The 16,653-nt window shown below is 47.0% G+C and overlaps 1 pseudogene; it reads left to right on the top strand.

Annotated features, from left to right (window-relative positions):
* Window positions 1-3,309: 3,309 nt before the first annotated feature.
* LOC135567446 (rho guanine nucleotide exchange factor TIAM1-like) lies at window positions 3,310-13,314 on the top strand (annotated as a pseudogene).
* The last annotated feature ends 3,339 nt before the right edge of the window (window positions 13,315-16,653 follow it).

The raw sequence follows: 16,653 nt of genomic DNA, 5'->3' as shown, positions 1-16,653 counted from the left end.
GGGGGATGGAGAGGGTAGGGGGATGGGGAGGTAGGGGGATGGAGAGAGGTAGGGGGATGGAGAGGTAGGGGGATGGGAGAGGTAGGGGGATGGAGAGAGGTAGGGGGATGGAGAGGTGGAGGGGGATGGAGAGGAGTGGGGATGGAGAGAGGTAGGGGGATGGAGAGGTGGGATGGAGAGGTAGGGGGATGGAGAGGTAGGGGGATGGAGAGGTAGGGGGGATGGAGAGGTAGGGGGATGGAGAGAGGTAGAGGTAGGGGATGGAGAGAGGTAGAGGTAGGGGGATGGAGAGAGGTGGGATGGAGAGAGGTAGGGGGATGGAGAGGTAGGGGGATGGGGAGGTAGGGGGGATGGGGAGGTAGGGGGATGGAGAGGGTAGAGGTAGGGGGATGGAGAGAGGTAGGGGGATGGAGAGAGAGGTAGGGGGATGGAGAGAGGTAGGGGGGGATGGAGAGGTAGGGGGATGGAGAGGTAGGGGGGGATGGAGAGGTAGGGGGATGGAGAGGTAGGGGGATGGAGAGAGGTGGAGGTAGGGGGATGGAGAGGGGGGAGAGAGGATGGAGAGGTAGGGGGATGGAGAGAGGGAGAGGTACGGGATGGAGAGGTAGGGGTGATGGAGAGGTAGGGGGATGGAGAGGTAGGGGGATGGAGAGAGGGAGAGGTAGGGGATGGAGAGGGGATGGAGAGAGGAGAGGTAGGGGGATGGAGAGAGGGAGAGGTAGGGGGATGGATAGAGGGAGAGGAGGGGAGAGGGTACGGGATGGTAGAGGTAGGGGGATGGAGAGAGGGAGAGAGAGGGGATGGAGAGGGGTAGAGGTACGGGATGGAGAGGGGAAGAGGTAGGGTGATGGAGAGAGGGAGAGAGGGGTAGGGAGTCCAAAAGACAGGGTCAGCTCCAACCATTATGTAACTCTCCTCTGTCCTGGCTACACTTAAAGATGTGAATGAAAGCGCAGAACGTCAGGAGGAATAGGAATTATCTTATTTTTCTCCTTCGTCTATCAGAATAGTGTGGCCACGGGGACTACTATTTTCAGGAGAGACAGACCATCAGAATAGTGTGGCTAATGGACTAGTACCGTCAGGAGATACTACTGTAGGGGAAAGACTACTGTAGAGAGAGACTGACTGTATCCCAAATGTAACATGGCGAGAAGGTGTGAGCCCACTTGTAGCCCCCATCCTCCTCCTCCTCCTCTTTCTCCTCCCCTTCCTCACTCCTCCTCTTTCTCCTCCTCCTCTCTCCTCCTCCTCTTTCTCCTCCTCTTCCTCCTCCCCTTCCTCACTCCTCCTTTTTCTCCTCCCCTTCCTCACTCCTCCTTTCTCTCCTCCCCTTCCTCACTCTCTCCTCTTTCCCTCCCCTTTCTCACTCCTCCCTCTTTCTCCTTCCCTTCCTCACTCCTCCCTCCTCCTCCTCTTTTCTCCCTCCCCCTTCCTCACTCCTCTCCTTTCTCCCCTTCCCTTCCTCACTCCTCCTCCTCCTCCCTTTCTCCTCCCCTTCCTCACTCCCTCCTCTTTCTCCTCCCCTTCCTCACTCCTCCCCTTCCCTCACTCCTCCTCTTTCTCCTCCCTCCTCTCTTCCTCCTCTTTCTCCTCCCCCTCTCTCCTCCTCCTCCTCTTTCTCCTCCCCCTTTCTCACTCCTTCCCTTCCTCACTCCCCTCCTCTTTCTCCTCCCCCTTCTCACTCCTCCTCTTTCTCACTCCCTCCTCTTTCTCCTCCCTTCCCTCACTCCTCCTCTTTCTCCTTCCCTTCCCTCACTCCCTCCTCCTCCCTCTTTCTCCTCCCCTTCCTCACTCCTCCTCTTTCTCCCCCTTCCCTCACTCCTCCTCTTTCTCCTCCCTTCCTCACTCCTCCTCTTTCTCTCCTTCCTCACTCCTCCTCTTTCTCTCCCCTTCCTCACTCCCTCTTACTCTAGTTTGACATACAACTAACACAGAGGAACTGGTGCTGCTCACCCTCTAACTACTGGTGCTGCTCACCTACTCTAACTACTGGTGCTGCTCACCTTACTCTAACTACTGGTGCTGCTCACCTTACTCTAACTACTGGTGCTGCTCACCTTACTCTAACTACTGGTGCTGCTCTCAATGGTCAAGATGCTCTCGATGGTGCAGCTGTAGAACCTTTGAGGATCTGAGGACCTATGCCAAATCTTTGTAGTCTCCTTAGGGGAATGGCGGGGTGTTGTCGTGCCCTCTTCCGACTGTCTTGGTAATGTTTGGACCATGATAGTTTGTTGGTGATGTGGACCTCAAGGAACTTGAAGCTCTCAACCTGCTCCCTACGGCCCCGTCGATGAGAATGGGGCGTGCTCGGTCCCCTCCTTTTCCTGTAGTCCGCATCATCTCCTTTTGTCTTGATGCAGTCAGCCATTTTTATTTTATTTAACTAGGCAAGCCAGTTAAGAACAAATTCTTATTTACAATGACGGCCTACACTGGCCAAACCTCCTCTAACCGGGACGACGCTGGGTCAATTGTGCGCCCAGACTCCCACTCACGACCGGTTGTGATACAGCCTGGAATCGAACCAGGGTCTGTAGTGACGCCTCTAGCACTGAGATGCAGTGTGTCCTTAGACCGCTGTGCCACTCGGTAGCCCCGACATTAAACTATTAAACATTGTTCTGATAGAGTACAGATTGATATTCACAACTTCAATCGGATTCTAGTCAACGAGGGAAATCTGAACACTCACCCACAGAGCATCCCTGTTTAAAGAACTAATGTTGTAGGCTATGGTATTTTTATTTTTATTTGCTGTGTGTGTGTGTGTGTGGTACAATCAGAAGTGTTTATGTGACTTTTCCTACAGTTTATTAGGTCTTGTTGTAACTAATGGCAACCACACTTGAACATATTTCGTAGCCCAGTAAAACCAGCTTGCTAGCTTAATACAGGCGTGTGGTTGTAGTAAAGCTGTGACTCTCTCAGATCGTAGTAAAACTGTTAGCTGATCACTGTTCTCACAACCCCCATTTCTGTGTGGTCCCAGTCACTGATTGGGTAATTAAATATGTTCAACTTTAACCACAAAATGTCTGCAATTGATTCCCAGCAGGCAGAGTCCCTCCTCTTGTTAAAGTTCATGTTCCTTCAGAAAGACTATTGTTAAAGTTCATGTTCCTTCAGAAAGACTATTGTAAGTTTAGTTCTTTTTTTTACAGCGATGACTGACCAGGGTTTCTGTTTTCTCTCTTCTCCCAGATATTTTTGAGTACATATCAGCGGCATCAGGACCATTCTCTCTCTCTCTCTCTCTCTCCTCTCCTCTCCTCTCCTCTCCTCTCCTCTCCTCTCCTCTCCTCTCCTCTCCTCTCCTCTCTGTGATTGGATAGACAGCCTGACGGTTGGAACTCAACATGCCAGTGATGTCAACGCCAGACTTCAGGTTGGTTAACTGATATGATACGAAGTTCTTGGCAAGATTACATTTATGATACATACGGATGCCGGTTATGTTATTGTCGGCAGGACATCGTGTGTTCGCCGTGAATTGTCAATAATTAAAATGTTGGGGTTTTGACACACATCTCTGTAACGTCATGAGTTGTTTATATCCGTGTAGTTACCTGTCTTTTCTGATGTAGACTGTAACCATGGGCAACGTGGAGAGCCAGAACGTCGATCACGCCTTCTACGGCACCCAACATGGCCACCTGTCCCGTAAGCACATGTCTCGATCGCTCCGCGTCTCCAACAAGCACCATCAGTCCAGTTCTGGTTCCAGCCGCCGCTCCCGTGACTGTCACGCCTCGCAAGGCAAAGTGGATCACCGAAACTCTGAGACCTCCACGCGTTCCAGCAGCACCCCTAGTATCCCACAGTCCTTAGCGGATCACGCCCTGGAGCCCTTCAACCAGACCAATGTCCTGTCAGACTACTCCTCTCCGATCTGGGTGGACCGCGTGGCCATGAACCTCCGGCCCGTCTCCTGCCATACCCACCCTAGACAACCCGTCTGTAACGCCCCATCAAGACGCAGAGTCACCTGGGACTAGACCCCACGAACCCCAGGGTCTACAGGACAGAGGACTGGGCCTATACAGTAACACAGGAGGCGACCTACCTTCAGAAGACTAGAGACGGACCTAGGGAACCTCGAGAGGTGGTCAGCTTCAAGAAGAAGAGATCCAAATCAGCCGACATGTGGAGAGAAGACGACAGTCTGGACTTCAGTCTGTCAGGCCTCAGCCGGGAACACCTCACCAGGTTAGAAGTGAGACCTCAGCCGGGGAACACCTCACCAGGTTAGAGAAGTCAGACCTCAGCCGGAAACACCTCACCAGGTTAGAGAAGTCAGACCTCAGCCGGGAACACCTCACCAGGTTAGAGAAGTCAGACCTCAGCCGGCAACACCTCACCAGGTTAGAAGTCAGACCTCAGCCTGGAACACCTGACCAGGTTAGAAGTCAGACCTCAGCCAGGAACACCTCACCAGGTTAGAGAAGTCAGACCTCAGCCGGGAACACCTCACCAGGTTAGAGAAGTCAGACCTCAGCCGGCAACACCTCACCAGGTTAGAGAAGTCAGACCTCAGCCAGGAACACCTCACCAGGTTAGAGAAGTCAGACCTCAGCCGGGAACACCTCACCAGGTTAGAGAAGTCAGACCTCAGCCGGCAACACCTCACCAGGTTAGAGAAGTCAGACCTCAGCCAGGAACACCTCACCAGGTTAGAGAAGTCAGACCTCAGCCAGGAACACCTCACCAGGTTAGAGAAGTCAGACCTCAGCCAGGAACACCTCACCAGGTTAGAGAAGTCAGACCTCAGCCAGGAACACCTCACCAGGTTAGAGAAGTCAGACCTCAGCCGGGAACACCTCACCAGGTTAGAGAAGTCAGACCTCAGCCAGGAACACCTCACCAGGTTAGAGAAGTCAGACCTCAGCCAGGAACACCTCACCAGGTTAGAGAATGACCGTGATATACTATGACTATGATATGAGTTTTTTTGAACTTAATTACTTGTAGATTAATGCACTAATTGTAAGTCACTTGTTGGGGAATAATCTGAATTAGTTGGGTAACATAGATAAGATGTTTTTATTTTCATTATATGCTTGTGAGTTACTTCTCATCAGAATGTATCTTGTTGTACTATAGTGGTGGCCGGTTGCAGTTATCTGTTCTCTGTCATGGGGTCAGTTACTTGGGCCGCAGAAAGGGGAGGGGTCAAGCTTGTCTTCATATGTAAACATATCTTTTAAACCAATTATTTATTGGCTCCACAATGTCTGTGTGCCAGTCACTGTGTCTCTGTGATCTTGTCCAGGAGGGGTGTATTTGATATATGCCTGTTGATGAGGTTTTGTTTTATGGTCCTGAGAGCGAGATGAGAACATAGTTTAGGAGACAAAAGCTGAATGATAATTTATAGCCAATGCCGTCTGGCTATGTGTGTCTTTTGCTATAAAGGATCTCAGTTGCAATGTGTAAGGGACTCTCAGAGAATTCATTGATAGACACTGAATTGATCTGAGAGTCACAGGGTTGTGATGGAGCTCATATAATTAAAGATGGACTTTATGATAACTCTGACTTGTGTTGTGGTTTGCTCTCATGATTTGGTAAATACAGGAAATGTCCACTACACACTCTGGATATGCTAAATGACTAACATGTAAGTGTAGAGAATCGGCCAACTGGAGGGGTTGTCAGTTCAAATCCATTCAATTTACGTCTCTTTTCAGCACAGAGGAGATCATCGACACGGAGGAGGTAGAAGACTTCCCTGATTGTGACGGCCTGCTGGGGCTCGTGTCCCCTGAGGGTCTGGAGAGTCTGGACGCAGCAGGCCGAGCCAACTCCCTGGACCAGCTCTACGGGGGTCAGATGACCCCGACCCGCCGACCCGCTGGACGCTACGCTAAGTGGCACCATGACGCTAACCGCTCCGCCCGAGAGGGTGATAAGATGGTGTCTCCGGAAGAGGAGGATGATGGGAACTCGTACGGAGCGTATACTCTGCCCTGCCGACGCTCACACTGCCTGTCTGAGGGGCTAACCAATCCCCGGGCTGCCACCTGCTCCACAATGCAGGGACGCAGGGCACAGACCATACAGGTAGGATGTCACAATGTTGTTACACTGACTCCATGTTTGTTTTTTAGTCATAGGATGCACACCGAATGCATATCATAGACCACACTGGTAGCATACGTAAGGGATAATTAACGAGGGACTGTGTGTTCTATGGAAACTACAGAACGACGTGGAAGGTGTGTTCCACGACACGCTAGAGGAGTGGAACTGACGTTCCACGGAGTTGCAATATGTTCCAGAGAACCCAGAGAACCCAGAGAACCCCTGGTTTATTCTCCCTTTTAATACCACGGCTATAATTTAACACATTTTGCTGCTAGAAATGTTCATTTGTTTTTATTAGTGATCCCCATTAGTTCCTGCCAAGGCAGCAGCTACTCTTCCTGGGGTTTATTATGGATCCCCATTAGTTCCTGCCGAGGCAGCAGCTACTCTTCCTTGGGTTTATTATGGATCCCCATTAGTTCCTGCCAAGGCAGCAGCTACTCTTCCTGGGGTTTATTATGGATCCCCATTAGTTCCTGCCAAGGCAGCAGCTACTCTTCCTTGGGTTTATTATGGATCCCCATTAGTTCCTGCCAAGGCAGCAGCTACTCTTCCTGGGGTTTATTATGGATCCCCATTAGTTCCTGCCAAGGCAGCAGCTACTCTTCCTGGGGTTTATTATGGATCCCCATTAGTTCCTGCCAAGGCAGCAGCTACTCTTCCTGGGGTTTATTATGGATCCCCGGTAGTTCCTGCCAAGGCAGCAGCTACTCTTCCTGGGGTTTATTATGGATCCCCATTAGTTCCTGCCAAGGCAGCAGCTACTCTTCCTTGGGTTTATTATGGATCCCCATTAGTTCCTGCCAAGGCAGCAGCTACTCTTCCTTGGGTTATTATGGATCCCCATTAGTTCCTGCAAGGCAGCAGCTACTCTTCCTGGGGTTTATTATGGATCCCCATTAATTCCTGCTAAGGCAGCAGCCACTCTTCCTGGGGTTTATTATGGATCCCCATTGGTTCCTGCCAAGGCAGCAGCTACTCTTCCTGGGGTTTATTATGGATCCCCATTAGTTCCTGCCGAGGCAGCAGCTACTCTTCCTGGGGTTTATTATGGATCCCCATTAGTTCCTGTCAAGGCAGCAGCTACTCTTCCTGGGGTTTATTATGGATCCCCATTAGTTCCTGTCAAGACAGCAGCTACTTTTCCTGGGGTTTATTATGGATCCCCATTAGTTCCTGCCAAGGCAGCAGCTACTCTTCCTTGGGTTTATTATGGATCCCCATTAGTTCCTGCCAAGGCAGCAGCTACTCTTCCTGGGGTTTATTATGGATCCCCATTAGTTCCTGTCAAGGCAGCAGCTACTCTTCCTGGGGTTTATTATGGATCCCCATTAGTTCCTGTCAAGGCAGCAGCTACTCTTCCTGGGGTTTATTATGGATCCCCATTAGTTCCTGTCAAGACAGCAGCTACTTTTCCCAGGGTCCAGCAAAATTAAGGCAGTTATACATTTTTAAAAAACAACATTACAATACATTCATAACATATTTCACAACATATTAAGTGTGTGTCCTCAGGCGTCTACGCTACTTACAACATATCTATACCAGAACATCCGTGTGTATAGTGCGTATGTTGTATGTTGTACGTATGTTGTATGTTGTATGTTGTATGTTGTACGTATGTTGTATGTTGTATGTTGTATGTTGTACGTATGTTGTATGTTGTATGTTGTATGTTGTACGTATGTTGTATGTTGTATGTTGTACGTATGTTGTGTGTTGTATGTTGTATGTTGTACGTATGTTGTATGTTGTATGTTGTATGTTGTACGTATGTTGTGTGTTGTATGTTGTATGTTGTACGTATGTTGTATGTTGTATGTTGTATGTTGTACGTATGTTGTATGTTGTATGTTGTATGTTGTATGTTGTATGTTGTATGTTGTGTGTTTTGTAAGCATGTGTCTGTGTTTTGCTTCACCGTCCCCACTGTTCCATAAGGTTTATTTCTATCTGTTTTTTAAAATCTAATTTTACTGCTGGCACAAGTTACTTGTTGTGGAATAGAGTTCCATGTAGTCATGGCTCTATGTAGTACTGTGGAATAGAGTTCCATGTAGTCATGGCTCTATGTAGTACTGTGGAATAGAGTTCCATGTAGTCATGGCTCTATGTAGTACTGTGGAATAGAGTTCCATGTAGTCATGGTCTCTATGTAGTACTGTGGAATAGAGTTCCATGTAGTCATGGCTCTATGTAGTACTGTGGAATAGAGTTCCATGTAGTCATGGCTCTATGTAGTACTGTGGAATAGAGTTCCATGTAGTCATGGCTCTATGTAGTACTGTGGAATAGAGTTCCATGTAGTCATGGCTCTATGTAGTACTGTGGAATAGAGTTCCATGTAGTCATGGCTCTATGTAGTACTGTGGAATAGAAGTTCCATGTAGTCATGGCTCTATGTAGTACTGTGGAATAGAGTTCCATGTAGTCATGGCTCTATGTAGTACTGTGGAATAGAGTTCCATGTAGTCATGGCTCTATGTAGTACTGTGGAATAGAGTTCCATGTAGTCATGGCTCTATGTAGTACTGTGGAATAGAGTTCCATGTAGTCATGGCTCTATGTAGTACTGTGGAATAGAGTTCCATGTAGTCATGGCTCTATGTAGTACTGTGGAATAGAGTTCCATGTAGTCATGGCTCTATGTAGTACTGTGGAATAGAGTTCCATGTAGTCATGGCTCTATGTAGTACTGTGGAATAGAGTTCCATGTAGTCATGGCTCTATGTAGTACTGTGGAATAGAGTTCCATGTAGTCATGGCTCTATGTAGTACTGTGGAATAGAGTTCCATGTAGTCATGGCTCTATGTAGTACTGTGGAATAGAGTTCCATGTAGTCATGGCTCTATGTAGTACTGTGGAATAGAGTTCCATGTAGTCATGGCTCTATGTAGTACTGTGGAATAGAGTTCCATGTAGTCATGGCTCTATGTAGTACTGTGAATAGAGTTCCATGTAGTCATGGCTCTATGTAGTACTGTGGAATAGAGTTCCATCTAGTCATGGCTCTATGTAGTACTGTGGAATAGAGTTCCATGTAGTCATGGCTCTATGTAGTACTGTGGAATAGAGTTCCATGTAGTCATGGCTCTATGTAGTACTGTGGAATAGAGTTCCATCTAGTCATGGCTCTATGTAGTACTGTGGAATAGAGTTCCATGTAGTCATGGCTCTATGTAGTACTGTGGAATAGAGTTCCATGTAGTCATGGCTCTATGTAGTACTGTGGAATAGAGTTCCATGTGGTCATGGCTCTATGTAGTACTGTGGAATAGAGTTCCATGTAGTCATGGCTCTATGTAGTACTGTGGAATAGAGTTCCATGTAGTCATGGCTCTATGTAGTACTGTGGAATAGAGTTCCATGTAGTCATGGCTCTATGTAGTACTGTGGAATAGAGTTCCATGTAGTCATGGCTCTATGTAGTACTGTGGAATAGAGTTCCATGTAGTCATGGCTCTATGTAGTACTGTGGAATAGAGTTCCATGTAGTCATGGCTCTATGTAGTACTGTGGAATAGAGTTCCATGTGGTCATGGCTCTATGTAGTACTGTGGAATAGAGTTCCATGTTGTCATGGCTCTATGTAGTACTGTGGAATAGAGTTCCATGTAGTCATGGCTCTATGTAGTACTGTGGAAAGAGTTCCATGTAGTCATGGCTCTATGTAGTACTGTGGAATAGAGTTCCATGTAGTCATGGCTCTATGTAGTACTGTGGAATAGAGTTCCATGTAGTCATGGCTCTATGTAGTACTGTGGAATAGAGTTCCATGTAGTCATGGCTCTATGTAGTACTGTGGAATAGAGTTCCATGTTGTCATGGCTCTATGTAGTACTGTGAAATAGAGTTCCATGTAGTCATGGCTCTATGTAGTACTGTGGAATAGAGTTCCATGTTGTCATGGCTCTATGTAGTACTGTGGAATAGAGTTCCATGTAGTCATGGCTCTATGTAGTACTGTGGAATAGAGTTCCATGTAGTCATGGCTCTATGTAGTACTGTGGAATAGAGTTCCATGTAGTCATGGCTCTATGTAGTACTGTGGAATAGAGTTCCATGTAGTCATGGCTCTATGTAGTACTGTGGAATAGAGTTCCATGTAGTCATGGCTCTATGTAGTACTGTGGAATAGAGTTCCATGTAGTCATGGCTCTATGTAGTACTGTGGAATAGAGTTCCATGTAGTCATGGCTCTAGGTAGTACTGTGGAATAGAGTTCCATGTAGTCATGGCTCTAGGTAGTACTGTGCGCCTCCCATAGTCTGTTCTGGACTGTGAAAGAGACCTCGTGTGGCATGTGTTGTGGGGTATGCATGGGTGTCCTAGCAAAAAAAAAAAAAGCTTTTCTTTCAAAAACAAGGACATTTCTAAGTGACCCCAAACTGTTGAACGGTAGTGTTCATTGTAATATTGTTGTATACATTGTTGTTATACATGTTGTATTGTGGATATGTAGTGGTGTTATAAACTTTTGAACGGTAGTGTAGTTTTTTTCCAGCAACACGCTATGATCGATAATGCAGGTAGAACTGTGTGTAACATCCACTGATGAAGCGCGTTTACTAGATGGCGTACAGTGTAGTGGCTGTGTTAACCAAACAGACTTGCTAGTTTAGCTCACCAAGAAACCTAGAAATGTGTTTTAGCATCCGCTGAAGTAGCTAGCAGGTTTACTGGACAGTGGTTGCCGTGGTAACCAAACAGACAGACTCGCTAGTTTAGCTCACCAAACCATCAGTCCTGTAGCTTGCTATTGTGAAATTCTAATTCAACAACGCCAATAATGTTTCAATTCGACTTTTGCTTTCAAAATGCAGCTCAAACATAAAACATGTCAAAAATGAACTGTACCCTAGTTTCTAGAAAGACCCGTCTGTAGACTAGCTAAGGTTAGTAGCGTTGAATTCTACCGTGCTGATGTACCGTGCTGATGTACCGTGTTGAATTCTACCGTGTTGATGTACCGTGTTGATGTACCGTGTTGAATTCTACCGTGTTGATGTGCGTGTTGATGTACCGTGTTGATGTGCCGTGTTGATGTGCCGTGCTGAATTCTACCGTGCTGATGTACCGTGTTGAATTCTACCGTGTTGATGTACCGTGTTGATGTACCGTGTTGAATTCTACCGTGCTGATGTACCGTGTTGATGTACCGTGTTGATGTACCGTGCTGATGTGCCGTGTTGAATTCTACCGTGTTGATGTGCCGTGTTGAATTCTACCGTGTTGATGTACCGTGTTGATGTACCGTGTTGATGTACCGTGCTGATGTACCGTGCTGATGTACCGTGCTGAATTCTACCGTGTTGATGTGCCGTGTTGATGTGCCGTGTTGATGTACCGTGTTGATGTACCGTGTTGATGTACCGTGTTGATGTACCGTGTTGAATTCTACCGTGTTGATGTACCGTGTTGAATTCTACCGTGTTGATGTACCGTGTTGATGTACCGTGCTGATGTACCGTGCTGATGTACCGTGCTGAATTCTACCGTGCTGATGTACCGTGTTGAATTCTACCGTGTTGATGTGCCGTGCTGATGTACCGTGTTGATGTACCGTGCTGATGTACCGTGTTGAATTCTACCGTGTTGATGTACCGTGCTGATGTACCGTGCTGATGTACCGTGTTGATGTACCGTGTTGAATTCTACCGTGCTGATGTACCGTGTTGATGTACCGTGTTGAATTCTACCGTGCTGATGTACCGTGTTGATGTACCGTGTTGATGTACCGTGCTGATGTACCGTGCGTTATAGGGAAACCATGCAGGCTCTGGAATGCCGTTTAAGCCAATCAGAAATGAGGATTCAAGAATGCCATGGTATAACACTAATATGATACTGATTTTTAGTCATTTCCGGAGTCGATGTAAATGTGATTCCACATGAAAAACAAACCAATTAGAGTGGAGGATTTGTTAAGGGCACCACTGGTACCCTAGTTTCTAGAAAGACCTGGTCTGTAGACTAGGCTAAAGGTTGGCCAGGGTAGGATCAGTGACCTCAACTTGTTGGATTTTTTTAATGGCACCACTGGTACCCTAGTTTCTAGAAAGACCCCGTCTGTAGACTAGGCAGGCCAGGGTAGGATCCAGGATTTTTTAAGGCACCACTGGTAACTTAGTTTCTAGAAAGACCCGTCTGTAGACTAGGCTAGTTTGGCCAGGGGTAGGATCAGGATTTTTTGAGGGCACCACTGGTACCCTAGTTTCTAGAAAAGACCGATCTGTAGACTAGGCTGGTTGTGGGGTAGGATCAGGATTTTTGAGGGCAGGGTTGCCACCTCCACATCTGCAGAGACGGTATGGACTCTACTCAAGGTGAAGGACTGCTGGTGTGACAGGACTGAAGCTTGGTTTTCTGTCAGTCTGACCACATGTCTGGAGACCAATAGAATGCAACAAGTGTCCATAGACTGTGTGTGTCTCACCTCTACCTTGTGTGTGTGTGTGTCTGTGGATGGGTGTGTCTCTACCTGTGTCGTGTGTGTGTGTGTGTCTCATCTCTACCTGTGTCGTGTGTGGGTGTGTCTCTACCTGTGTCAGTGTGTGTGTCTCATCTCTACCTGTGTCGTGTGTGTGTGCTCTCATCTCTACCTGTGTGGTGTGTGTGTGTCTCATCTCTACCTGTGTCGTGTGTGTGTGGGTGTCTCATCTCTACCTGTGTAGGTGTGTCTCTACCTGTGTCATGTGTGTGTGTATGCGTCTCATCTCTACCTGTGTGTGTGTGTGTGTGTGTGTGTGTCTCATCTCTACCTGTGTGTGTGTGTGGGTGTCTCATCTCTACCTGTGTCGTGTGTGTGTGGGTGTCTCATCTCTACCTGTGTGTGTGGAGTGTCTCATCTCTACCTGTGTGTGTGTGGTGTCTCATCTCTACCTGTGTGTGTGTGGGTGTGTCTCTACCTGTGTCGTGTGTGTGTGTGTGTGTGTCTCATCTCTACCTGTGTCGTGGCTGGGTGTGTGTCTCATCTCTACCTGTGTTTGTGTGTGTGTGTGTGTGTGTGTCTCATCTCTACCTGTGGTCGTGGTGTGTGTGTGTGTGTGTCTCTACCTGTGTCGGTGTGTGTCTCATCTCTACCTGTGTCGTTGTGTGTCTCACCTGTGTGACTGTACCTGTGTTTCCAGGATGTGACAGCCGGAGAGGGCAGTGAGTACGAGGACAGTGGCATCGACAGGGGTGACTGCTTCGAGGCGGAGCATCAGTCCCAGGCGCTATAAGACCATGTCCATGTCCTTCTCCGTGTGCTCGGCGGCGGGCGGAGCCTGTTCGCTGGCAGCGACAGCGGAAGCAGCAGCGGGGGAGGAGCCAGTGAGGGGGTCCAGGGGTCTACGAGAACTTCCAGACAGGTGGGTTCTGGTTCACACACACACACACACACACACACACACACACACACACCACCCGATCACAATCATCATCTGCTATGTGTGTTTCAAATCAAATGGATTTTTAAAGCCCTTTTTACATCAGCTGATACACAAACCCAGTCTAAAACCCCAAAACAACAAGCAATGCAGATGTAGAAGCACGTTGGCTAGGAAAAACTCCCGAAAAAGGCCAGAACCTAGGAAGAAACCTAGAGAGGGACCAGGCTCTCAGGGGGGTTTGTTGTTTTCAGTCCTTTGTCTGTCTATGTATTTTAAGCTGCAAACGAATTGCAGTTCGGGAACAATAAAGCTTTATTGATTTGAATGTAATGTAATGTTATGATCAGGAGTTGGAGATGAGCTCATGTCAGACAGAGAGTCTGGAGGAGGCGGGGTCAGCCCTGAGTGACGAGCAGAGCACCATGAGTTCAGCCTACCAATCAGATCCCCTGCACGGCGTCGTCCAGGGAACCGTGAGGAAGGCAGGCCGGCTGGCCGTCAAGAACTTCCTGGTTCACAAGAAAAGCAAGAAGGTGGAGTCGGCCACCAGGAGGAAGTGGAAGAGCTACTGGGTCTGCCTCAAAGGTACCTACCCTACAGTATATACTGTATCTATACACACTGCTATCTAACTATCTACTGGTTCTATACACACTGCTATCTAACTATCTACTGGCTCTATACACATTACAGCTACTGGGTCTGCCTCAAAGGTACATACCCTATCTACTGGCTCTATACACATTACAGCTACTGGGTCTGCCTCAAAGGTACCTACCCTACAGTATATACTGTATCTATACACACTGCTATCTAACTATCTACTGGCTCTATACACATTACAGCTACTGGGTCTGCCTCAAAGGTACCTACCCTACAGTATATACTGTATCTATACACACTGCTATCTAACTATCTACTGTATCTATACACATTACAGCTACTGGGTCTGCCTCAAAGGTACCTACCCTACAGTATATACTGTATCTATACACACTGCTATCTAACTATCTACTGGCTCTATACACATTACAGCTACTGGGTCTGCCTCAAAGGTACATACCCTATCTACTTGCTCTATACACATTACAGCTACTGGGTCTGCCTCAAAGGTACCTACCCTACAGTATATACTGTATCTATACACACTGCTATCTAACTATCTACTGTATCTATACACACTGCTATCTAACTATCTACTGGCTCTATACACATTACAGCTACTGCTACAAATGTTACTACTACGACTACTACTGCTACTACTACCACTACTACTACTACTACTACCACTACTACTACCGCTACTACTACCGCTACTACTACTACTACTACTACTGTTACTACTACTGCTACTGCTACTACTACTACTACTACCACTACTACCACTACCACTACGGCTACTACTAGTACTAGTATGACCTACAGGGTGTGCCTCGAAGGTAACGAGAGGCCTCCATCTAGCCATATTCTTTATACTCATACTATTACTGATGATACTGAATGGAGGAGCTACCGGTCTGTCTGAGAGGGGAGGCCTGCCCTCCATACAGCGATTTAAGTATTTTATATCAATACTCACTATACTAGCCTTACTCTTTACACGTATATACACTATTACTACCATTACTATACACACTGATGCCTTCCGACCACTAGTATTACTGCTGCTGCTTTGCCTAGCCGTAGCCTTTACATTTTAAAACATGTAAATGGCTTTAGACGATATAGCACTGTACTCAATACAACCCTATGTGATTTAGGACAGTTCCCCTGAAGAGCACTGTACTCAATACAACCCTATGTGATTTATGACAGTTCCCCTGAAGAGCACTGTACTCAATACAACCCTATGTGATTTATGACAGTTCCCCTGAAGAGCACTGTACTCAATACAACCCTATGTGATTTAGGACAGTTCCCCTGAAGAGCACTGTACTCAATACAACCCTATGTGATTTAGGACAGTTCCCCTGAAGAGGTACAGCACTGTACTCAATACAACCCTATGTGATTTATGACAGTTCCCCTGAAGAGCACTGTACTCAATACAACCCTATGTGATTTAGGACAGTTCCCCTGAAGAGCACTGTACTCAATACAACCCTATGTGATTTAGGACAGTTCCCCTGAAGAGCACTGTACTCAATACAACCCTATGTGATTTATGACAGTTCCCCTGAAGAGTACAGCACTGTACTCAATACAACCCTATGTGATTTATGACAGTTCCCTGAAGAGGTACAGCACTGTACTCAATACAACCCTATGTGATTTAGGACCAGTTCCCCTGAAGAGGTACAGCACTGTACTCAATACAACCCTATGTGATTTATGACAGTTCCCCTGAAGAGGTACAGCACTGTACTCAATACAACCCTATGTGATTTAGGACAGTTCCCCTGAAGAGGTACAGCACTGTACTCAATACAACCCTATGTGATTTATGACAGTTCCCCTGAAGAGGTACAACACTGTACTCAATACAACCCTATGTGATTTAGGACAGTTCCCCTGAAGAGGTACAGCACTGTACTCAATACAACCCTATGTGATTTAGGACAGTTCCCCTGAAGAGGTATTTACAGCACTGTACTCAATACAACCCTATGTGATTTAGGACAGTTCCCCTGAAGAGGTACAGCACTGTACTCAATACAACCCTATGTGATTTATGACAGTTCCCCTGAAGAGCACTGTACTCAATACAACCCTATGTGATTTAGGACAGTTCCCCTGAAGAGGTACAGCACTGTACTCAATACAACCCTATGTGATTTAGGACAGTTCCCCTGAAGAGGTATTTACAGCACTGTACTCAATACAACCCTATGTGATTTAGGACAGTTCCCCTGAAGAGGTATTTACAGTACTGTACTCAATACAACCCTATGTGATTTAGGACAGTTCCCCTGAAGAGGTACAGCACTGTACTCAATACAACCCTATGTGATTTAGGACAGTTCCCCTGAAGTTGTACAGCACTGTACTCAATACAACCCTATGTGATTTAGGACAGTTCCCCTGAAGAGGTATTTACAGCACTGTACTCAATACAACCCTATGTGATTTAGGACAGTTCCCCTGAAGAGGTATTTACAGTACTGTACTCAATACAACCCTATGTGATTTAGGACAGTTCCCCTGAAGAGCACTGTACTCAATACAACCCTATGTGATTTAGGACAGTTC

Source organism: Oncorhynchus nerka, unplaced genomic scaffold (genome assembly GCF_034236695.1).
Source record: "Oncorhynchus nerka isolate Pitt River unplaced genomic scaffold, Oner_Uvic_2.0 unplaced_scaffold_2054, whole genome shotgun sequence".
Classification (NCBI taxonomy): Eukaryota; Metazoa; Chordata; class Actinopteri; order Salmoniformes; family Salmonidae; genus Oncorhynchus; species Oncorhynchus nerka.
Note: the sequence above shows the minus strand (reverse complement) of the source record. Positions and strands in the feature narration are given on the sequence as shown.